The sequence below is a fragment of the Pleurodeles waltl genome, chromosome 10, assembly GCF_031143425.1.
Source record: "Pleurodeles waltl isolate 20211129_DDA chromosome 10, aPleWal1.hap1.20221129, whole genome shotgun sequence".
Lineage (NCBI taxonomy): Eukaryota > Metazoa > Chordata > Amphibia > Caudata > Salamandridae > Pleurodeles > Pleurodeles waltl.
The window spans coordinates 679,589,178-679,614,623 of record NC_090449.1 but is presented as its reverse complement, the minus strand read 5'-3'; the positions used below and the strand labels follow the sequence as shown (position 1 = coordinate 679,614,623).

Here is a 25,446-nt window from a genome sequence, read left to right as displayed (position 1 = left end):
CAGCCTATTCGGGTGCCAGCAGGGCACTATTAGAGTGGGTAGGGTCACATAAAGAAAATACATTATTTTCTTTATCATTGAGAAGGTTGGGTTGTGTCTTAATCAAAGACAATTGTGTAGGGGCGAGGAATGCTCTTGCTTGATAGGATGGGCTTACCACCCACCACGGCAGGACCTAATTTTTTTTTTTTTACAAAATATGTGATTTTCCCCTGGGAGGGGTTGCGATCCCACCTAGGGGGTGATTAACATGTTAAAAAATAAAATTTTAAAAAAAGAGAGAAAAAGGTTATGAAATTGTCAGGGGGGCGTCCTTCCTGACAAATGGTTTGACCCCGTGTTGGGCCTTGATTGTTTTATGTCAATATGTTTTTCAGCTGTGAGTGCAATTGTGTGCAGGAGCAATGCCGGTTCCTGCAGGAGGCAAGGAACTGGCTGGGGCAACGGGAGCCTTGAGGCCCACCCCCACGATTCCCAACAATGCACACTGGGTGCCCTGGGTGGGGCCAGGGCACCCAGGTACTAGTGGCCAGGCTCTGGAGGACGGGGTCCATGCAGTCACCCTCCCCATTTTAATTATGTATTTGGCCCCGGGGGTGGTGGTCCATGGGGCCCAGGGGGTCTGAATAAACCCCCTACATTTACCGTCATTTAGCCCCAGTAAGGTGGTGGTCCCCAGGGGATATTTAAATCTTAGGAGGGGGGGTCCATGCAGCCCCCCTGATCTTGTTAATTTAAGCTCCAGGAAGGTGGTGGTCCCTGCGACTCGAGCAGTGCAATGGAAGGGGGGGGTGTCACGTTGGGACCACAGCACCAAGGCTAGGGGGTTTAGTGTTGACTGCTTATAGGGGTAGGCCACAGGGCCTGCGGCCAATCCCCGCTGTGCTGGCACTTATAGGGGGTTGGCTGCAGGGCCTGGCCACAGGCCAAACCCTGTGCCCAACCCCTGACACGCATGGCCAAAGGCAGTGTGTGGCGTGGAATTTGGTGCTTGTAGAACACCTGCCGTGCACGGCGAAAGGCTGTGCACAGTGGTGGTTGGATTAACATAAATTTATTTAAATTACTTACTGTTAAAAAACTGAAATTCACTGAATAAAAACAAAGGTTACAGAGATGTTATAGTTAGGTTCTGAATTTACTCGCACAAAACCACAGAAATTCAGCAGTTATAGTTATCTCAGGTAACTATAACTAGTGCCCTAAGGTAACTACCATGCACTGCTAATTACCCCACATATTACATCACTGATAACGTATTTCATAATATAATTTATAAAATCAATGTAACATTTGCAGTAAAATTATTGAGGACAAAACTGTGCATGGTGGGGGCGCTAGTTATAGTTACTTTAGGGCACCAGACATAGTTACTTGAGATAACTATAACTGCTGAATTTCTATGGTTTTGTATAAGTTTTGAACCTAACTATAAAGTCCCTGTAACATTTGTGGGGTTTTTCAGTGTGTGTACACACACAGACACACACACACCCTGCCCCCCCCCCCCACCCCAGGGAAAACACACATTCCAAAAAATAAATGAGGGCCCAAAAGGGGGACAGCCCGTTTGTCAGGAGGAGGGATGACCCCCTGACATTTTGACATACATTTTTTGTAATCACATGTTTAAAAAACAAATAAAAAATGCCCCCCACCTGGGGGAGGGGTGAAATCGGCCCGTTGACCACAAGGGCTGACCTGCTCCACCCCTAACAATGGTCCCTGGCACATCTTGTGACCAAAGGTTGATTTGTGGCTTTTGGAAATTAGTTTTATGCTGGAAATTGCTTAGCAGCTCACCCAACAATAAAGTTTTGCATAAGCAATGACAAAGTATTCTGCAATATTGGGTACATGGCGAGGTGAAGTAATACTAGGTCTTTTTTTGTCTTTTTTTTTTTCTAGTGAGTTCCATCTGACTCATCTTCCAGAGATTCTGAGGGACACAATGATGGCAGTTGTGCTGTCCCCTCGTAAGCACAGTCTGTGCAGCCGGATGACAACAGTAGGTTAGACTAACCCAGAGAGCAGGCACGTGTGATGGCAAACACAGACCAAGAGCTCTCTTGGCAGCCCCCCAATTTAGTTCAAGCCCAAATTTCACCTTTCAATAGCAATGCCCGATGTAAAGTCGGTATGCCCAATTTTTTGCCAGATGACTACATCGATATGTTTTTGGATGTTGACTTCTTTGAGCAAATTGTACAGCAAACAAATTTGCATGCTGAAGAATTCTGAGGGAGCATTGATTTACTCTAGGGTCTCATTGTAGGGCACACCAGTGGACTCCCACTTCGCTTGAGGAGTTGAAGATATTTTTGGGCCTTATGCTCAAACTGGGCTTAGTGCAGAAACTAAAGTCCTACTGGTCTACTCCCACCATTTGGGTGTCCCCCATCTCTGCACCATACATGAGCAGAGATTGTTTCTTGTTATTTCATCGTATGCTGCATTTCAATGGCAACTCCATTGCCCTGGAACCATCCAGACCATGATAGGTTGTTCAAAATTTGGCTTATTGTGGAACATTTGCCTGCCAGGTTTCCAGAGATTTATACTCCTGGAAATAATATAGCATTTGATGAGTCTGTGGTCCTCTACAAATGACAGCTGCTGTCCAGGCAGTACAGTGCACGCAATAGAGATTGCTGTGGCTTAAAGCTGTACATGCTGTGTGAGAGCTCTACTGTCTAGGTGTACAGCTTGAGAGTGTGTACTGGGAAGGACTACACTTTAAACCCTGTAGGTTGCCTTCCCACACTAGGAGTCACAGGAAAAGTTGTATGGGGGCTTGTCCAGCCACTCTTTCACAAAAATTATACCCTCTGTGGCCAATTTGCTACAGGAGTAGAGCTGTTCAATGAGCTGTACAAAGGTAGCACTGTGGCATGCAGTACAGTTGTCTGTCATCACAAAGGATTCCTGCAGGAACCTGTTTGTAAGAAGCTCCAGAGCACTGCGTTGCATTCCAACAAACTGCTCACAGTCAATTCCTCTGATAGGCGTGATGAGTATGTGCTCACTACAATTCATAATGAGAGCACTTCCCCAGTCATGGTTTGGAGTAGGATGGGGGATGTTCATAAGCCCACCTGCATACTTGATTACAACAAATAAATGAGAGGAGTGGATAAGAATCACCAGGTTCTTCAACCACACAATGCGAGTCGGAAAACTCACACTTGGTACAAGAAACTGTTAACCCACCTGATCCAGATGGCACCATACAATGCATATGTTGTTTATCGTCAGACAACCACAGGAAGACTCATGTCTTTCCTTGACTTTCAGTTGTTTGTCATTGAAAATCTTATTGCCATACAGGCAGCAACCTTCACTTCATGTGCTCTGGAGGATGTGGCAAGGCTGCAGGATCAACACTTTGCTGATCGCATTCCTGAAACAACTAAAAAGCCTAAGCCATATTGTTGGCATAGATTCTGCTCTAAGCAGGAAAAGAGGTAGGAGAGTCGCTTTTACTGGCCCCAGTGTCCATCTCAGCTAGCTCTGTGTTTTCCTACTTCCTTTTTGTTTTACCATACAAAAGTGAAGTATAGGGAAATAGGTGGAGCTGCCGTAAGGTAAATGTTCTAACGGCTGTGCATGGATACCTACCTTCCATGGACAACTACTTCAATAGGCAAGCAGCTGTAGAATTCTGGCTCCTCTACTTGAGGAAATCATAGACTTCCTTATGGCCTGCTTAACACCTTTAACCGCCTTCAGAACGTGGTAGGTGTTCTGTTTGCTGACTGACAAGTGCATTATAGTCCCCACACTGCACATAATGGTGAAAGGAACATAAGCCACAGAGTGACGGAGTAACTCGTTTGGCAAACTTTTAAAGGCTTGATTAGATTTTTAAGTTCTTTTATGGAACATCGGTATACAACACAAGGACCACCCTAATTTCCCACAAGAACCACAGTGAGTGAAAAAAATCAAACAAATGTCGCATGGGGCGTATTCACCAACATTTTTACTTGCTTTAAAAGTGTGCAAACTCACATAACTTGTATCGCAATCAATGTTATTGAAAAAGGATACAGGACACAGTATTTTTTATGATGATTGTTTTCACATGTTTAGTATAAGGACAATATAAATGTCCTTATATATACATATTAGTGCAGACGACCTAGGGCTCAGACAGTGAACATGTATTTATAGGACAAGATAGAACTAGACACTGAACAAATCCAAAGAGTATTCCTAGAGAAAGTAAACAATGCAAAATGGGCCGGTTTGTTCCTTATACGGTCTCATAAATACTATACAAGATAGTTCCCACACGTCTCCCGATAGGAACAGTATTCCAATTATGTGGGTGGCCCAAGAGAAAAGGAGACAAAGGGCCTAAATTGCTATGTTGTGAGTTAAGCAATAGTGGTTGTGCTGTATTTGGGGCTGTCCTGTGGAGCTACCCATGCATATCTAAGAACCACAGGCATTTTTGAAAACTAGACAACCAAAGGAGTCTATTGTGGTGTGCCTTGTGTAGATCCCACTGGGATTTCTTACCCACAATGCTTTGCAACCTTCAAACTCTGACTAAAATCACGCTTTTTCTTTCTATTTCTATAATTGAAACTTCCAGAATCCACAGGAATCCACAAAATACCTTCCACTCAGCATTACCCCACTTGTGTTAGTACAAACACTGTCCCAATTATGTGGCTGAGCCTAGTGCCTGCTACAGTAAAGAAGTAAAGGTTTAAACCTACGTCAATGGAAGTCCCTCGCCAGTAAACTCCCATTGACCTTGGTTTGATCTGTTTCTGTCACGGGCACTAGCCTTAGCCACGAAAGTGAGGTACCATTTTTTATCAGGAGACTTCGAGGAATACTGGGTGGACGGATGTTTATGGCTCTATGCAGATTCCAGAACTTTTCATCACAGAAATGTGAGGAAAATGTGTTTTTAGTCTAAGTTTGAGGTTAAGGGATTATGGTTTAAAAAAAAAAAAAAAAAAAAAAAAAAAAAAACTGGTGACAGCCACACAAATAACCCCACCCTGGATATTCAGGCGTGTCTTTAATAAAGGCCAAGCAGCTAAGAGGTCTACATGGGAATCAGTGTTCACAAACTCCTCTCACTTTGCAGTCAGAGAAGGAAAAATAAAAAAATATGGGGCAAATGCTGGGATACAGAGTGTGAATTGAAAGGCTCCAAGAGGTCGTTTTTGTAACACAAAACAAAATGTTCATATTTGTAAATAAAATGTACACATTCAGCAGTTAAGAAAGCAAATCTTATACACATTTTTTGCTAATTCTGAAGCGTGATGGAAATAAAGATTTCAATAGAAGCAAAACAAATAAAGACATTTTACTTGGTGATGCACAAATTATAAATATACACTGAAACCCGATTTCTGCATATTATGATTTGCAGGCAATATAGGTTTATCAGTAGAACTTTGTGTCTACACAAATGAAGTGGCCTTTTCATAGGAAAAGGTGACACACCACCAAACATTGCTTTAATTACATGAAAAACAAAATCGCCAATCTCCTGTCCATTAAAGCCAGGTGAGTCGCTAAAATATGCTGTTCCAAAAACGGAGTTGTTGGAGGGGGTGACTGTGACAGATAAAGCCGCAAGAAGCTGCAAGGAGGGTTACCTCCATGTCCCGTAGCCTGCCTGATCCATGTTTCCTACTACCCGCTCTTACCTTCAGCTCGCAGCTTGGGATCCCCAGCTCTGGTGTCCGGCAGGGTCGTGTGGCTGAAGATTGCTGCAGGCTGTGGCAGTCCAGAAGCAGGTTGCGGCTGTCTCACCGACAGCATAGCCACAGCCTTAGGGCTTTAGGGCGACTGGAGCACACTAGTCTGTAGCCCAGGGTGGCAGAACCACGGGAAACAGGTGGAGCAGGGGAGCAGCCAAGTCATCAGGGGCCTAGAGCACAGGAGGCACTGGTCTCACGTGGCCTCAGGGGGTCTCTGGAGAAACCCGCTAGTGAATCCTAGGCTTGGGAGCGCAGATGGGGCGCTGACGGATGGTGAGGTGAGACTCAGAGCTGTGGTTTCCCTTAGGGTGGGACAGAAGCAGCTGGTAGCAGGCCAGTGCAGCTTGCTCCCACAGGAGGGTGAGCCTTCACCTGCCATCATATCTGGACTCTTGCCCTTTCTGAGTTGCCTGGGCCAGCTGGCAACTGCTTGCTGCTTTCGGAGGCAACAGTCAGGCACTCAATTGCTACTAGCTGGTACCAGTTGGTACTAGCTGCTGAAAACTGCCATCTGCTCTATACAGCTTGTTATCGATTACTACCAACTATCATTGCTGTTCCCTGTGGTCTGCTATATGTTGCCACTGCTTAAGTCCGTTTCCTGCATCACTGTATCAGTGTTCCATTGTGTCAGTGGACCAACAGCACAACATTACTGTCGGATTGACTGTAACAAACAGGTCCTTAGTGGTCTTGTGTGCTCCTGCACCCCCTTCTAAGATAAAGGTACAATAAGGAGCAAGCAGGTGGGTGTGGCAGGGAAGAACAGGGAAAAAGTGATATGAGGTGTGTTGGACCTGGACCTTTTACAGGGTCATTCCCCAGACTTTTTGCATTTTCCCTCCTTATTTTTCTGACCTTTGTTGTCTGAGGTTTTGACTCTGAGCACTTTTTCACTGCTAACCAGTGCTAAAGTGCATGTGCTCTCTCTTACAAATTTGGTATGATTGGATTATGCCTAATTGGCATATTTAATTTACCTATAAGTCCTTTGTAAAGTGGTATCCCTATACCCAGGGCCTGTAAATTAAATGCTACTAGTGGGCCTGCAGCGGTGCTTGCACCACCCACTGAAGTAGCCTGTCAAACCTATCTAAGGCCTGCTAGCGCAGAGCCTGTGTGCGCAGTTTCCTGCCACAGGGACCTGGCATCTAAATTTACTTGCCAGGCCCAGAACTCCCCTTTTACTACATGTAAGTCACCCCTAAGGTACGCCCTTGCTATCCCTCTGGGCAGGGTGCCATGTATGTAGAAGGCAGGACATGTGCCATGTTGCGTGGCCTGTTCTGGTAGTGACAAACAGCCTAACTTGGTGTCTCACTGCTGTGAGTGCTGCCCTCTCATAGGATTACATTGGAAATACCCTGCCTTATGTGTAAGGGGTATTGTCTGATTTATGAGGTGTAGCGTAGGCATGTTTGGTATGGTTGTGACAGTGGTAAGAAATGCTGCTTACTGGTGTAGGTGTATTTTTTATTATTATCACAGAAATGCCATTTCTAGAAAGTGCGCATTTATATGTGCTTATGACTTTGGTGTTTTGCAGCTTGTCTCCAATCAACGTATGGGCAGACTGACAGTTGGGGCTTTGTGCATACTTCTCAGACAGCCTGAACACAGGGAGGGTGGAGGTGACACAGAGGTGCATCTACATATTGTAAAGCCTTCCTGGGCTGAGAGAAGGGAGAGGCGGGGCACACCTGCATTTGTAAAGACTGTGCCCTGGCCTCACACAATAGGGTCGTTAACCCCCCCCACTGATGTTTGGAGCCTGTGCTGAAAGGAGAAAGGGGGCACTCCCAGAACCAGTTGTAACTGGCTGGAACCTCCTCTCCCTACCATTGTGAAACACTGTAAGAACTGACTATAAGTACACAGGAATTTTCCCCACAATTTGGACATTTTTGGAACTTGAAAATGGACACAGAACACTGATGAATGGACTCACCAGGAAACCACTTTGGACTGCTGCTGCTGTGCTGACCTGTGACCTGCCTGGTCACTAGAAGGACTGTCACCATCTGCAACCCTTGTGCTGGCCTGTAGCTGGGCCCACCAGCCTGTGCTCCCTTGTCTCCTGGTTGCTCCCAGGGGCAGGGTGCTGTGCCCCTGACCCCTGTAAGGATCTCTGTAGGTCTTGACTAAGCACTGGAAAGAGCGCTCTCTTGGAACGGCAGAAAAGAGATCACCGCCGGAGCCCGAGCTTTAGCTTTGCCCTAAGCGCTCTGAAAAGCACTTTACCTCTGCCCCAGGACACCACTGCAGCCCGGGCTCAAAACCTACTTTAGCGCCTTGGAAGCGCTTGATTTATTCCCCCGGATCACCACCGCAGCCGGGTTTGTCCATTTCCTCAAGAGCGCAGTGATCGCGCTTCGCTCAGTGCCCCCGGGGCACACAAACAACAGATCTGGAGCAAGCGTGCTCCTCTCGGCGCCCCCGAAGCACCTCACACTACCGGGAGCGCCACCTGGGGCACCAGCCGCCTACAATCCTACAAGGAAGCCTCCCGGCGGCTTGGGAGCAGCTTCCCTGACTCGCGCACAACATCGGGTGCGGGCAAGTCTTTCCCTCTGGCCCCCGGAGAGGTCCGAGCTCCCTTTTATTGCAAGGCAGGACTCGGGGAAGGCGCGGGGAGCGCCCCCCTCCCCCGGTCGCTGCACAAGGAGCAGGACGCTCCTTTTTCTTCACGCCGGCATTTTTCCCCAGCCGGAATCGGGAAGGGAGATCTCGCCGGAGGTCCCTTCCCGCCTTTGCCCTATAACTGTCACAGGGTCACGCCCGGCCCCCACCCCACGGACAGGGTGGGAGGAGGCCAAGGCAGGCCCCCACCATGAGGGAGGCCCCCCGTTTTGCGCACAGGAGCGCCGGGGGCACCCGTGCTCATTTCCAGGCACTGGAAGTGCCTCTTCCACCAGCAAGCAGGTACTCTTTAGGAAAGCTAGGCTCTAGGAGCCTAATACAGACTTGTGGATGTTTGCTATTTCCTACCTGTTTATTGGTTCTACATATATGTGCTAATAATGTTCCTTTTATGGGCATGTCTAGCTGATATATATTTATATGACTTGTGGTATATTCTCTAATGTTCCTTTTATGGGTATTTAGGAATTGTTCATGACAAGTGCATATACCTTTTTAGTATAATTCCTGACTACTGCTTCTGTTGCAGAATCCTGAGTACTTACGTGTTCTAATGTGACAATTGCATATTCCTGCAGAGTATTAGTAACTTGTGTAACATTCTGACAACTGCTAAGGTAGCAGGGTATTATTCCTGTGTAATGTTGGTCTAATTATGTTTTGTGCAATACAGATTATTTTTATAAAGCTCAGTGTTGTGTTTACTTTGTGGTGTACATTTTGCGTCACGGGTGTTGGGTGTTGTGCAAACTCTTTACACATTGCCTCCAGGTTAAGCCTGACTGCTCGTGCCAAGCTACCAAGGTGGTGAGCAGGGGTTATCTTGGACGTGTAACTCCCTAGCCCTGACTAGAGTGGGTAGGTTCTGCCTGGCTGAGGTGCATACCCTAGCCAACCTGAATCCCATTTCTAACAAGGTGGAGCAGCTAGAAACAAGAGGGTTTAAGAAAACAAGGGAGAAAGAACTCAAAATGAGTGCAGATAGTAACGTGAGGACAAAGCTTTAAGAATACCCAGGGTAGAGCAAATTGAGCACCAGCACCCAGGAATGTAATGAAAGTCCCTGCCTGACATTATAGGGTCAGGGATCCCATGCAGGTGGAATAGATCAGTCAAATACTTCCTTGCCATCCTGCTCGCAGATGGAAGCCTCCAAAACAAAGAAGGTGAGCCATTAAAAAAAAAAAAAAAAAAAAAAGGGAGGTCTACTGTGACTATGATTACTCTGTTCCCTGACAAGTGCATGGGCAGTGCAGGGGCCCCCGGCACCCCGTCTCCACCAGCCTTTGCATGCCAGTGGGACAGCCATGCAAAAGCAGGTGGAGAGGGGACTCGTAATCCCCAAGGCAGTGCTGCTTGCTTAAGACCAAAAGCACCGCCTGGCAGTATCCTGGCGGTCCAACTATGCTGCTCCGCCAGGGTCGTAATGTGGAGGCAGGACCATTGCCTTGGTGGCGGTCCGACCTCCACCGCGAGTCTGTCGGTCCCAGGACTGTCAGACTTGTAATGATGGGCTCAGTATTAGATCAGTAGGAATGAGCATTCATTACCGCTTTTAACAATTCAGCATGTTTATGCCACTGAAACGTGTATTGCCACATTTACTCTGACAGTAGCATCTATGCATGATGTAGATTAAGTAACAGTGACACTATTCACTAGTAAAATCAATACCATCAATGGTATGGCTGTCACAAGTAATGTAAGACATAATAAAGGAGTTGTACAGTGGCTGCAATTAAACTATTTACACTCAAGAGGTTCAACTACCATAAACGATGAGACAACAGGTACACCAGTTACACAGCCTACTAAGACTGAAGTCAAATATATCCTGAAATTTCATCAGGCTGATGGACTATCAATCATCTAAAACATCTGCAAAGGGAGCAGAGCAACCACTGGCTAAAATAAGGAGCAGGGTGGCAAAAGTCACTGAAGTGTGAAAAACTATCAGCAGGTTTATAATGTCTCAAATATACGGACTGTGATTTTTATACAAACTGAATATGGCACGAGATCATCTTAAATCTTTCTTAACTCAATTTCTTCTACGCAGATACTGCAACATGAATCGCCTATAACACTCCTAAAAACGTAGACTAGGCGACTTCAAGGATCACACCGTTCAGTAAAGTGGATAAACCAGGCGTCATACACGCAGGCAGGTTTGATGTTGTTAAAGACTTCATCTAGATAACATTTCGCTGTAACCCTACACCTCCTCACAACACCTTGTGAAGTCAAAAGGAAGGACAATTGTCCACTATGTGCACGACAGTTTGTAAAGTTCCAGTTCAGTAGACTTGATCTTCCAGACACAATATTCTGTGGAACACTAGCTTTCCAACTACGAGGTTTATTAAAGCGGTTAAAAATAAAATATACCATATGGTGGGTTTGTCAGATTAATATAGCTGCCTAGATCGCATAACTCTCCCTAATCAACAAGTATTTGCCCTTGCTTAGAGTGAACTTGAATGAGACTTATGGAGGGCACACAAAAACATTAAACGAAAGTCTCGAGCCTTACTTATTGCAATACTATATAAAACCTTTAATTGCATTCACCAAGGCAAATGGTAAACGCAGATCAACGTATTCCATTTGACCTAAACACCCCACTAACTGCGCTGACCAACACAATGTGCTCGTTCAATTAACACCTAGGGGTCGTTACATAAAACAAACAAGATCTGGCACAGAACATTTACAATCGCACCTACTGCGAGTTAAGCACCATTCGATCTCATTTATTTTTCGCACTTCGATTTACACAGATAAAAGCTGTTGCCAAAACGGATGCACTAACAAGCTTTTAATAATTTGCGCCTTTGCTCCCCAAAATGATAAATCGGATGTTAATCCAAAATGACACCACAGGCTTTCACAGACAGATTTAACAATTTTACATACCACACAATAAACCAGCCCTAGAGAATGAAGGTGTTCCAGATGTGCGTTGCAAAAAAGGTTACGTTGTTATCTTTCTGAGTCTTAAGCAGTTGCGTTAAACGAAACAAAATTCCCAAAACACATCAGGTATCATCGCATGAGATAAGGATCCCAGTGACTGGAATGAAATGACGGTGCGAGTTAAGCGGAGGCTGTCACTGCGTGGTTTCTTGGCAACAGTGTTTTCAACGTAAAAATAAACATGCACGCACCTTGCACCATATTTGTCTAAAACGTTGAGGCATTACATTAAAACTTAAATATTTAGCACATACATATCATGCGATAGTGTCAAGGCCACAGCAGACTAGACAAATTCATAATCAGAGGGGCATTTTCAGGTGGGGATCGCCATTTCAGCGGAAACATGCTGAAATATTACTCAAAGGAAAGTGACCACTTGCGGCTACTTACACAAGACGTCGGTGAATTTGACTTAACGTCCGCTGTCCGTGGTTGATCTTTTGACGGATGTCATTTGTCTGTGATTTTCAGCACTTCCGGGTCGCACAACTACAGATCCCCCGGCTCAATATTCACTGGGCGTGGTCTGGTAGTTGGGGGCGGACCTGGTAATGTAAAGCTAACCTATGATTAGAGGTTTAGCAGCATTTTAGCCAATCCCAGTACGCCGCACAAAATTCGGAAGTGTTGACTGGCTGAGGTGGCGCTCCAGCCTCTGTCTAAGCTGGCCAGTTACAGCTGGCGGGTTGGGTTTGATTGGAAACGTTGGGCAGTTGCTTAACTGTTGGTGACAAACTGTCTTTTAATGCTGCTGTGATAAACCCGATGACTGCTGCTCACGTTGCGGGGATTGGGTTCAAGTGGCTTTTGTCGCATGTAATTTCTTGGCTGCTCCTCGCATCCCCTCAAAAGCCGTTTTTGGATGTTTATGGTAATTTACCTTTAAACACTCGTAATTTTTTTTCTCAGACGGGTATCCGTACCAAATTTACGTGCTTTTTTCCCACCATCCTGTGAACCTGAAAGGTGCCCAAGGCTATATATTCCTTTGGAGGCTAGGAAAAAGGTGGCCAAAATATAGCTTAATTTTGGGGTCTTTTGGAAAACTGGGACAAAGTGCTGTGCAAGAAAGTGTATGTCTTCTGTTTTTTTTCTGAAAATGGTACCAACAAAAAGTTTGGTGTGCTAGAATCACCATCGCCTCAGCTTTCAGGAACAGAGTTGTAGCAAAAAAAAAACGTTTTTACGACTGTTTTTCTAAGAGGTAGTCAATGTTTCTTAATTTTTGTGGTTTTACCTACCTGCAGCTTCTGATGGAAGCAAGTGTGAAACCAATGAGTGACCCTGGAAAACTAACATTTCTGTAAAAAAATAAAAGATACCCCACTTCATGGCTGAGCCTAGCATCTGGAATACGAAGCGCCCCAAACCATTTCACTCAGGAAACTCGACATCTTTTTAGGATTGAGCCTATGATGGCATGCACTCAAGCATGTGTATCGCTTGAGAGATGCTGATGTAGTTAGACAAGGGCTTGGAGCCTGCCTGTTGCTTATATGTTGGATTGCATGACACTCTTCTTTACAGCCTTGTAATTGGTCGCAGCTGGCATATCATAATTTCTGTTCCTGTCCGTGGAGCAGGGACCAAGTAAGGATTGATGCAACTTAATCAGTGCCGTCCACTGCTCCCGACGTGATTGAGGTACTGTTTTGCTCTGTTTAACTTCTCGTGCCCTGCAAACAGAAGCCCTGTGACTGGCAAAATCGTGCTCAGCAGGACAAACAAAATTGGAAAGTTTTATTTTATACAGTTAACTTTTTGTTTGTTTTCCAAGCCTTTTTTCTCACTTTGCACTCATGTTTTTGCTTGTGGGTGCTGTTCTCATAAGATGACTATTATGTTGTTCTAAACATTGCAAAGCAATGCTTTAACACATAATTGTGCAATGCACCCATCCCCAGTCCAAAACACTCACTCCAATCCACTCCATTTCACAGCACTCCTATCCTCCCAACCCACCCCACTTCAATCTACCCCACTCCAATCCAAAACATCCTGCCCCACTCCAATCCAAAACAATCTGCCACACTCCAGTCAGCTCCAATCCAGTCCAATCTGCCACATGCCAATCCAGTCCACCTCTCTCCATCCCAATCCACAATACTCCAATCCACCCTACTCCAATCTGCCCCACTTCAGTCCAAAGCAATCTGCCCACTCTAATACAGCAATCTGTCTGTCATGCCAATCCAACACAATCATCCCCATGCCAATGGAATACAATCTGCCCCATTCCTATCCAAAACAATCTGCCCCACTACAATCCAACCCACCCGCTCCAATCCAGTCCACCTCACCCGATCTGCCCCACCCAACCCAAACCTACCTCACTCCAATCTGACCCATTCTGATCTGACCCACTCCAATCCAGAACAATCTGCCCCACTCCAATCTAGGACAATCTGCCCACTCCAAACACCCACACTGAAATCCAAAACAAGCTACCTCAGTCCAATTTGTCCCCCTCCAATCCAAAACACTCTGTCCCACTTCAGTCCAAAACAATCTGCCCGCTCCAATCCAAAAGAATCTACCACACTCCAATCTTCCACACTCCATTACAAAACCATCTGCCCCACTACAATTAAAAACAATACCCCTCCACTCAATCCAAAACAACCTACTTCACTCCAATCTGCCCCACTGCTAAGCACCCCAATCTGCCCCACTCCAACCCAAAACAATCTGGCCCACTGCAATCTGCTCCACTCTAATCCAAAACTATCTGACCCACTTTTATCCAAAACAGTCTGCCCCACTGTAAAACAATCTGCCACCCTTAAATCTTCCCCACCTCAATCGAAAACAATCTTCCCCACCCCAACCCAAAACAATCTGCCACACCTCAAAACAAAGCAATCTATCCCAGTCCAAAACAATCTGCCCGCTCCAATCCAAAAGAACCTGCCCTACTCCAATCTGCCCCACATCAATCCAAAGGAACCGGCCCCACTCTAATCGGCCCCAGTCCAGTCCAAAACAGTCTGCCCCACTCCAGACCACCTGCTTCAGTCCAGACCACTTCACACCAATCCAGTTCACCGCACTCTATCCCAAGCCATCCCACACCAATCCAACTCACACCAGTTCACCCCTATCCAGTCCAACCTACCCCACTACAGTCCAACCCATCTTACTAAAGTTTAGCCCACAATACTCCAATCAATCTGCTAACGCGTCCATTTATGATAATTTATAACACACCAGGACTCGTTTTAGGCCAATGAATCTTTTGACCCAGTTGAGAGACACCTTAGGACGAGATAGCTAATCAATATGTCAATCAGTACGTCTGTGATGTCATCAATATGTATCACAACAATACATTTCACTTTAGTCAAAGTCATTAATCAATTCAAAGACGCTACCATGACCTTTCAGCCATGAATAACCACACCGGTTTAGTAGATTTTTATGAGTTTTATTCCCTATTGTTTACAAATCTAATAGCAAGTGAGTCAATCTCAAAACCAAGAAACATAATAGTATAGTCACAATATGGCAACTTTGGTAAGATTTCATTAAGGTGAGAATCACAAACATCAGAACGTAACACGGCGTGTACATAGATCAATTAGCAGAGTGTCAATAATGCGTCAGTTCAACAAAGCATAGATTCGGTCATTTGTCTATTTGCGTCAGTTTGGTGAATACCTATCCTAACCACTGATTAGCATCCGCATGTTGGGCTTCATGCAAAACAATTTAGAACACCAATTTGGAAAACATCTAGCTAAGGTCTCTGTCAAAAGTAAGCAGTTGGTACCTAGAAAGGAAAAGCAAACAGGCAAATTACAAATGCATTGTCATAATTACCCTCCAAGGATTAGGCCAGCGCACAGGTTCGGTCTTCGTCTTCAGGGCATCAGTTAATTCGCCATCAGTCAGAACTCAGCTCGGGGACAAAAGGGCACTTCCCTCATAAGGAGGTAAAGTGTAAAATGGGCAATTCTAAGGGCGAGGATGGTTTTAAATAAACCAACAAGTTACCAAACAGAGTGACAGAGTTTCTGGATAAAATAAATAGCATTCCCTACCTAATTCTAAATGACTCCCCGTGACATGGGTTTTTATCCCCTATTCGTTGTACATTCCCCAAAATTCTATTGGTCATCTGTTATACCTCACTATCTTTAACCTATTGAAATGCACATTAGGTAATCCTAATCTTCACCCCATACTATTTTACAAGTTTTTGATTGGTCTTCATAATTGACGTCTTCAGAGGGGGCACGTCCGTTATGATTTCATCCTTCTGTAATTCTTTGCACATCTTTTGGTCAGCAGTTCCATTGTCTTCACCGGTTTGAATGACCTTGTACATTACATTAATCTACACTGTTTCAATTCACTTTTAACATTTATTTTGCAAACGAGAAGAAGCTGTGGGAAATGGATCTAACATGGTTACATTCATTTTCCAAGTTGAAGAAAAAGAATATGCAGGGTCATATCCCCTTGTGAGTCAGCACACTGAAAAATAGAAAAATGCATTTAATATGAGAGCCAAGCAGCTAAGCTTCGGCTCATGCTAATTTAAGGCCTATGAGGTTTTCAGTACAGATTTAATAACGCAAATGTTAGTGTAAACTTATTTTAATCGTAATATAAACATTTTGATTATCATTATTAGTTCGCATATACATTGGTGGCCACTCTCCGTGGTCACAATTCAAGTGCATGTCTAAGCAAAATTACTATTATTATGGTTTCTACGCGGCAGTATCACACCTTAATTCATAAACATTTCATGTTAATATAGATTATATAAACTACGCTCTCTCAAATCCTATCCCGCTCCAGTACAGCACACACATTCTAACCAACCCACTTCAGTCCAAGCCGTTCCAATACAACCCACCCCACTCCAGACCAACCCAATCCACCGCCTACCTCCAGTCCATTCCACTATAATCCAATCCATTTTAACCCTCCCCAGTCCAATCCCTTAATCCACCCTGCACCCCAGTCCAATACACCCCACATCACCTTAATCCACTCCAATCCACCCCACTCGACACCAATTTAATCCACCCCACTCCACACCAATCCAACCCACCATACTCTACACCAATCTAATCCACTCCAATCCAATTCACCCCACTCTAGTCCAACAATCCAGTTCACCCCAATCCAATCCACCCTAGTCAATCCACCTCAGCCATTCCTGTCAAACCCACTCCAGGCTACCCACTCCAATCCAATGCACCTACTCAGTCCAACTCAGCCCAGTCCTATCCAATCCACCTCACCTCAGTGCATTTCACCCCATTCCAGTCCACCCAACCACACCCCAATCCACCCGACTCCAATCCACCCCATCCAGTCCACACCACCCCATTTCAAACCACTCAAATCCACCTCACTCCACTATAATCCAGTCCTACCCACCTTACTTCAGTCCACCCCACTGTGCTCCAGTCCACCCCACACTACTCCAGTTTACTCACTCTCCCTCATCCAATCCACCCCATGCCAGTCCAGTTCACCCCACTCAGTCCAGTGCAAACCACCCCACCCCAATCCAATCTACCCCACTGCAAAACAAATCCACCCCACTCCGGTCAACCCCACTGCAATTCAATCTAGTCCACTCTACTCCAATCCACCCCACTCTAATGCACCCACTCCACTCTAGTGCAGTCCACCCAATCAATTCCCCACAACCCAGCCCACCTCACTCCAATCCATCAGTCCAACCCACCCCATCCCACTCCAGGCCATCCACCCCACTCCAGTCCAATGCACCCTACTTCACTCTGCTCCTAATCCACTCCAGTCCATTCTAGTCCACCCCACTCAAACCACCCCACCCTAGTCCTATCACTTCAGTCCAATCCACCCAACCCAACTCACTCCAGTCTAATCACCATTCTCCAATCCATCTCACCCCATTTCAATCTACCCCACTCCAAACCATTCTACTCTACTCCAGTCCAATCCACCCCACTCTACTCAAATCTACCCCTCTAACTTAATCCACTCCAACTCATTCCACCCCACGCCACAACACTGCCAGTGAACCATTGAACTCTACTCTCCTCCCATTAACTCTGTGACACTCTACTGTACAACATTTCACCTCCCTCACTCCACCCCACCATTAACGTTTAGCTATGTTGAACAGCAGTCACACTGATGAACATTATGGCAAAAATGCATTGCCAAAGCCAAGAGCTCATGTGTAGGTGAGACCTATTGGCTTTGCCAATGTTTGTTGCAATTTGGGTAGCTGCGGAATTTGAGCCCTAGCTCACCTGCCACCCAGAGAAACATCACAAACTCAGGCACATCTGAAAACTTGAAATTTGGGGGGAATTTCTTCTGCAGCCATGGGGATCATTTACTTCCCAGGAGAGGAGAAAGACTGTTAAAGCTGTAGGGCTGCAGTGGGGCCTCATGTCATGACAGGTCAGACCTCCTCCCACCCCATTATATAATAAAAAATATTCCTAGCATCCAATGGACTTTCTGGCCCAGACCTTGGGGCACATTGGAACAACCCCACATCTCTGCCCCCACAGTGGGCAGAAAGACTGGGTTCTGATTTTTGTGTTTGGGTATGGCCCAGTGCCATGGTGGAATGTCCCTTCCTTTTGTTTTTCACAAATGTAAAATCCCTCATTTCTAGCTGGCTTTCTGTCCCCATGGGAGCCAGATTAAGGGCAAACCCCCAATTGGTATAAATCTTTCTGTCCCCTTGGGGCAGGAAGACTATTGCCTCTTTTGGTGTGGGGGCATGCTGTATGTCAAGATGGGCTTCCCCCACCCTTTCCCTGTGGTCTAGTAGGTGAACTACCCGCCTGTTGGGCCGACTGCCCTATTTACCTTCTGGGAGGGGGGGGGGGGCGCAGAAAGACTGTTTTGCACCCTTTTAGATTTGAGGCCTGGCCCAATTTTTTGTTAGTAAATTATTGGCATCTATTGGGCTTCCTGTCTCAGATGGTAGATTTGGTACAATCCCCCTAGTCTGCCTTGCAAGGGACTACGGAAAGAAAGTTTTGCCCTTCTTAGGTTGGGATATATCTATCTATGTATCTATCTATATCTATCTATATATATATATATATATATATAGATATATATATATATATATAGATATTATTTTCTTTTTTTCCAGTCCACTAGGCTTTCTACTCCCCAGGGAGGGCAGATTGGGACAAACCCCATAATCTGCCTCCCAGCGTGGCAGAAAGACTGTATTGCCCCTTTAGGTGAGTGTTTGTGAGTGAAAACTGTTGGTGCCGATGCGGCCTCGCCATTGAAAGAAAATTCAGTGGCAATTGGGGTCCGGATGCGAACTTTAAACAATATGTTAAGAACTGTGCATAGCTGGCACCTTAAGTCACGCTACAAATTGAAAAACGAATTAATAACAAATGAAATAATCTCTGAGTCTGGGGAATTATGTGAATAATATTTGCATTGGCACGAAGCACTATAAATAATGAACACTAAGAGATATTAATCTATCTACTACTTAATGAAAGAGCAAAAATCGTGCCAAAAACGCTAAAATGAAGTCAGCAGGCTCAGGTGTAATCAGTGACTTAACTACCAATCCCAGAATCCAGTATAAAAGCCCTTAATGTGAAGATGGTGGGCTAGCAGCAGACAAAACCACTTGAAAAAGACAGATTGTTGAAACGCGTTGTGGAGTCTGATGGAATTCTAAATTGCACGTTAATAAAGATGTTGGATGACTTAGCCTCCGGGAGTGCAGTGCTCTTTTGTTGCTCGATATTTCAAGGGTTTTGGTCTTAACCCTTTATCTGCACCAGCAGCCAGAGTGCGTCACTGTTTGAAGACCAGTGGAGTTGCATATATATATATATATATATATATATATATATATATAGATAGATATTATTTTCTTTTTTTCCAGTCCACTAGGCTTTCTACTCCCCAGGGAGGGCAGATTGGGACAAACCCCATAATCTGCCTCCCAGCGTGGCAGAAAGACTGTATTGCCCCTTTAGGGGCTGAGGCATGGCCCTATGAAATGGTTGGCCACCGTTTTTCTTTTTTTATATATTAATTTTCCTGATGTCTAGTAGGCTTTCTGCTTCCCCAGTGTGAGGCAGATTGGAGGCAAACCCATTATCTGCCTCCTAGTGTATTGCCCCTTTTGGGGTAAGGAAATGGCCTAAGGCCAGGGTGGGCTGTCCCCACTGCTTTGCTTTTTTAGAAATATCTCCCTGGCATCTATTGGATTGTCTACCACCCTGGGGCGGGGGTCATATTTTGGGCAAACACCCCAATCTGCCCCCGGTGGGACAGAAAGACTGTAATGCCTTCTTTTGAGATGGAGGTATTGCCCTGTGCATGCCGGGTCACCTCACCCCTTTTTGTGTATTGCTTACTTGGGGATTGAGGGGACACCCCTAGTCTGCCCCTCATGGGGACCAAAAGATGTACTGGGTGTAGGATGAGGGAGATCACATGCCCTGGCTCCTGTTGTGTTATGTAGCTTTGTAGAGCGCACTAATCACTTTTAAGTGTATACAGGCTAGTGAGCAGGTGGGATGGCATATGGTCCCTACGGAGCTATTAAAAGAGCTTTGTTAGAAATAAGGTCTCTAGTTGGCTGAGGTATGCACCCTGTCCAAGTAGGGACCACAATCCTAGTCACGATAAGTCAGATGCCTACCCTAAATTAACCTGTGCTCACCCTCTGTAACTTGACACATAGCAGTCAGGCTCAACTCAAAAGGCAATGTGTAAAGTATTTGTGCAACACGCTCACACACACAGTAACACAATGAAAACACCACAAAAAAGACTCCACAGTTTAGAAAAATAGAGAATATATATCTGATTATAACAAGGCCAAAAATCCAATGACTGGAGGACAAGTTATTTATTTTTAAACATTAAATGTGAATAACTTGAGATCATGAGGGAATGCTGCAAATACAAAGTTCAGGCCGATGGAGGGTAGGCTGTCTACAGAATCCCCGCAGGGTCTACTGAAACAGTACCTATGATTGAGCAAAATGTCGATGTAAGAGGCATGATGCTTTTCTGTTTCCCATGCAGTCGGGCCACTGCATTGTCATTGGGCTTCACTGAAGTGAATGTGATGTGTCATCATTGAGCCGTGCAGATCGTCTTCGTTAGGCAGCACAGGCTGTAAATCTGCTGCTGTCAAACAGCCTCTGTGTCGAAGGAGTGATGCGGCTGAATTTCTCACTCGAGGCGATGCATCATTTTTTTCAGGATCCAGCTGCAGAACCCACCTCTGAAGGCCCAAGACTGGAGAGGAGCACCTCATGCAAAGTTAGGACTCCCAAATGGCAAAGTCCAGCAGCACCAGAAGATTTGCAAGTAGTCTTTGATATTTCTGACACTGCAGAAGAACAGGGGGCAAGCCCTTGGAGACACTTTGGGTAAGCAAGATGGGTCCAGTCTTTGTCCTCAACAGGGCAGCTCAGCAATGCAGAGAAGCAGTTCCATGAAACAGTCAGTCCAGGCAGAGTGGCAACCCTTACAGTACAGCAGTCTTTACTTCAGCAGAGTTCTTCCCAAGTCCACTACAAACAAGAAACAGGATCGAACACACAACTGTTGGACTTATCATGGTCCTGGTACAAACCTTGATTCATTACCAAGGTGTACCGTTAAATATATATTGATATATCCACACATGTGATAAGCAACTTCTACACCGAATATTACAAGACAACCATATTGTGACACAGATCAAATAACTTACAGTCTTTAATGAGCCTTGAAAAACTCGTTTTCACAACGAAACACGTGTCGGCTGTATATACATGGATTGGTAGAACGTTTGCTGTTTTCATTGAATACCCAAGAAGAATAAAGGACTTACATTTGGAATGCTTGGATGTGCTGTGATTCTTTCAACTTAATTCTTCCCAAGTCCAGTAGTGATCTGATTTCAGGGGGTCAGCGACCCATTACCTATACCCAAAGGTACCTTTGATGTGAGGATGACTTCAAAGGATCTCTCTGAAGTGCATAGATCCACCGTTCTTCCCAGCCCTGGCTCTAGACTATTGGGTTTAATCAGCCCTTTGTGTGGGCACAGGCCACTACACTTTGAAGTGTAAGCAGGGATGTTGAATTCCTATCGCCTAAGGCTTAGGACATATTGTTTGGGGTCAAGGACACCATATTTTCATGTTTATTTTGTCCTTGGGACAAGTAGGCCCAATCTCCTGCAGCACAACCCTTTGGCTGCTATTTTACAGAGAAGGGACTGCCTGCAGTTGAGGTAATATGTGTGTCCATGTGTGAATGGTGTTTGAACTTGTATTTATGGTTCATTATCGAAAAGCCTTTATTATTGGGGTGAGTGCTGTAAAAACGTTTTAAGGTTACACTGCACTACTGACAGTGGTTCCATAAAAAAAAAAAAAAGTGTACACACATTTGAAAAGTTTGACCATCTGAGGCTAAGTTTAATGCTCCCAGAATGCTCACTGATTATATGCAAATGTTTGCAGAAGCTTGTAAGCAAGAGTGATGATTCTTTGCTTTCAATAAATTGTTCAGAAAAAAAGGCAGGTAGTAAACGAAAACGTATCGCTTTTATGAAATTTTAGGTGCTATTTCTTTGAAGTGTCATTTAGTGAAATCTGTTGATGCATGCTAGCAAATCCCAAAAATATTCCTGAAGGAAAATCTGTTTAACATTTTCAACAAGATTATGGGAAACATGAAAACAAAGAAGCACTGGCAAAGCCAACCGATTTAACATTTGTTGTGAGTCTTTTGGTTTAGTCAATGTATGTCTTGTTTTGATGTGGCTTTTGTAACACTTTATTGTTGTGGGAGCTATCAGGCACTCTCTATTGTAACGAACACTGGCAAAAAGCAAAAAGAAAACAACTTTTTGGTCTCAAAAAGCACACATTGCCACTAGTGGTGTTACAAAGTTGCTGTAGTCCCCGTGGTTGTGAAGACCCCTCCAGGAGACCCCTTTAGCACAGCACCTGCCCTGTGTGGGTCTGGAGGAGGGGTCCTCCATGTTCTTTACAGAGAGGCGCCTTCCAGTTTCGTTATGCCACTGATTGCGACAGTAGTTCCTGGCACTGAACAAAACTACTTTGTGTGCCAATATTGTCCTTGCGGAACAGCAGAATGTGATCACTCACAGTAAAGCCAGCCAATAGATAGAGAGAGAAAAATAGAATATTAATAAAAACAAAATGTCTTGGTCAACTCCAGACTTAATTAGGGACCCGATTCTTAAAGAAAGTCACAAAAGTGCACCCATGTTTTGTATGTCTTTGAAGTAGTGGCTTTCATGACTTCACAATAGCTTACAGAAGTAGACAAGAAAATAATACTCCTAGAAAATATATGTGAACTGTATTTTAGCCAAGCACTTAAGCATGTGTAGATTTGCTCATGCCAAAATCTATTGAGCGTATACAAGTTCACATGGACTCCAACCACTTTTTTTCCCAGTCCTGGGAGAACTTCTACTTCTGCCATTGTCAGGAGTAAATTTCCAACCTTTCTCATTATGGGGAAAGATTAGAGAAAAGCTAGTGAACATCTTTAAAACATGCAAGTTAGTATGTTTGCAGACTCAAAGGCATTCCAGCCCTGGAACTATTGATTACTGCTTCCTCCAGCCTCGGTACGTAGATCTGCAGAAAGGTAGCAAAATAAAGAAATTGCTATAGTAGGGATTGAAATTGCAAGTAATCAAGCCCTACTATAGTATTTGCCCTGTCATGATCAGAGAGGCTATTATCAGAGCTCTTACAGAATGAGATTCCTGCCATAATTTGTTGCCGCGCTACATGGCACCAGATGGACAAGTAGATTTTTTTACAGGACAAGTAGATTTAAGAAGCAACCTGTCCCCTGGACAAGCAAATATTTTATTAAATTCCACATCCCTGTGTAAGTGTGAGCCCTTCCAATCCTCCCTGCCAAGGAAGACCCATTAGTATGCAGATAAAATGCAGATTCTGTTGAGTGCCCTGTGGTGTCTGGTGGGATTGCACAAATGTAGCTGTCACCGAGCCCATACCAGACGTGTATTGTAGACAGGCTGTCAGGCACAAAGAGCAGTGAGAGCAGAGAAATGCCCACTTTCTAAAAGTTGCATTTCTAAAATAATAATAATAAATCAGATTTTACCTGTAAAGAGGTTTTATCATTACCATTACAATGATATGAAACATGATGCAGGTAGTCCTTTCTGATCAGGAGTTACAGCTTAAAAGTGTATTAAAGAATTCCCAATTTTGGTTCATGAGAGGAGCAGGCCTCACATTAATGAAAAACAATCATTACCAGGACATGTAAAACTTAAAAGTACATGTCCCGTCTTTTACCTACAAGGCACCCTGCCCTATCCACTACCTAGGGCCTGCCTTAGGGGAGGTTTATATGTAAGAAAAGGGGAGTTTAAGGCTTGGCAAGAGGTTTTAAATGCAAGTCGAAGTGGCAGTGTAACTGCACACACAGGCTCTGCAGTAGCAGGCCTGAGACATGTTTACAAGGCTACTTAAGTGGGTGGTTGTTGGAAATGGCCCTTTTTGCAGGGTTATCCCCAAAATGTTTGCCTTCTTCCTCCTATTTTTTCAGGTCTGTTTTTGCTGGTTTATTGTCTCTGCACACTTTACCACTGCTAATCAGTGCTAAAGTGCAACTGCTCCCTATACAAATTGTACTGTTGATTGATTTATCCATGAATGGCGTATTTGATTTCCTGGTAAGTCCCTAGTAAAGTGCACTAGAGGTGCCCAGGGCCTGTAAATCAAATGCTACTAGTGGGCCTGCAGCACTGGTTGTGCCACCCACATTAGTAGCCCGGTAACCATGGCTTGGACCTGCCATTGCTGTGTCTGTGTGTGCAGTTTTAAACAGCCAATTCGACTTGGCAAGTGTACCCACTTGCCAGGCCTCAACCTTCCCTTTTACTACATGTAAGGCACCCCTAAGTTAGGCCCATGGGCAGGGTGCAGTGTATTTTTAAGGTAGGACACATACTAGTGTGTTTTATATGTCCTAACAGTGAAATACTGCCAAATTCGGTTTTCACTGTGTAAGGCCTATCTCTCTCATAGGTTACCATGGTGGCTGCCTTTAGATATCCTTAAAGCACAGACTCTCTTTGAGAGCAGATAAAAATGCAGAGCTTAGGGTCTCTGAGCTCACAATTTAAAAATACGTCTTTTAGTGACGTTCGTTTTTAGATTGTTAGTTTGAAAATGCCACTTTTAGAAAGTAGGCATTTTCTTGCTTAATCCATTCTGTGACTCTGCCTGTTTGTGGATTCCCTGTCTGGGTCAGTTTGACAGTGGGGCTGTTCACACCTCTCATCTAGACAGTGACACAAAGGGGGCTGGGGTGTAGCCTGCATATCTTGATTAGCCATCTGTGCTGGAGGGGAGGAGTGGTCACTCACACCTGAAAGGACTGTGCCTGCCCTCACACAGTGCCATCTCCGACCCCCTGGTGAGTGTCTGGGGCCTGGCCTGGACAAGGAAGGATCTTGCAAACACTTGAAACTTTGCTTTGAAGTTTGCAAACTTCAAAGGCAGAACTGTGTATAAGAAGCAGCAAAACCCCAGACTTTTAGAATCTTTCTGGAATCAAGAGGAACCTCTGCCCAGGAGAAGAGTTGAAGGAGGAGTACTGTCCCTTTGCTGTGTTGCTTTGCTGGACTGGCCTGCAGTTGCTGCTTCTGCCTGAAAAGAGTGCAAAGGGTGAACTTTGCTGTGTGTCCTGCTTGAGAAAATTCTCCAAGGGTTTGGAGTAGAGCTTGCCTCCTGTTGGAAGCCTCAGAGACACAAAAGATTTCAGTTCAGTGACCTGCCGACGCCACATGGAGTCGCATTGCCCCGCTTCGCACCGCGACCCTTGTCTCCCCGACGCTGTCATCAGACGACTTCACCGAGCCGCTGTACGCACCGCGACTTGTGGGCCCTGCACTCTGGGATCGCCTACTCACACTGCAGCCTGGGCATCCCCGACGACGACGCTCCTGCTGACACCGGAGCCACTGCCTGCGCCGTGGCCTGTGGACACCGCTCGTGAGGTACATGAAGCAACGTCCCGCCCCGCGCCGCAGCCCCGGTCCACCGACGCCAGCACCATCGAC

The 25,446-nt window shown here is 45.1% G+C and overlaps 1 protein-coding gene across 2 annotated transcripts in view; it reads right to left on the bottom strand.

The window, feature by feature from the left end:
* The window catches only part of WDR37 (WD repeat domain 37), a 645,791-nt gene extending 633,918 nt beyond the window's left edge, over positions 1-11,873 (bottom strand). For both annotated transcript variants that reach the window (XM_069211193.1, XM_069211194.1), the window contains exon 1: positions 11,742-11,873. The gene's annotated coding sequence lies outside the window, so the exon portion shown is untranslated. The remainder of the gene's footprint in view (positions 1-11,741) is intronic.
* Between the last annotated feature and the right edge of the window lie 13,573 nt (positions 11,874-25,446).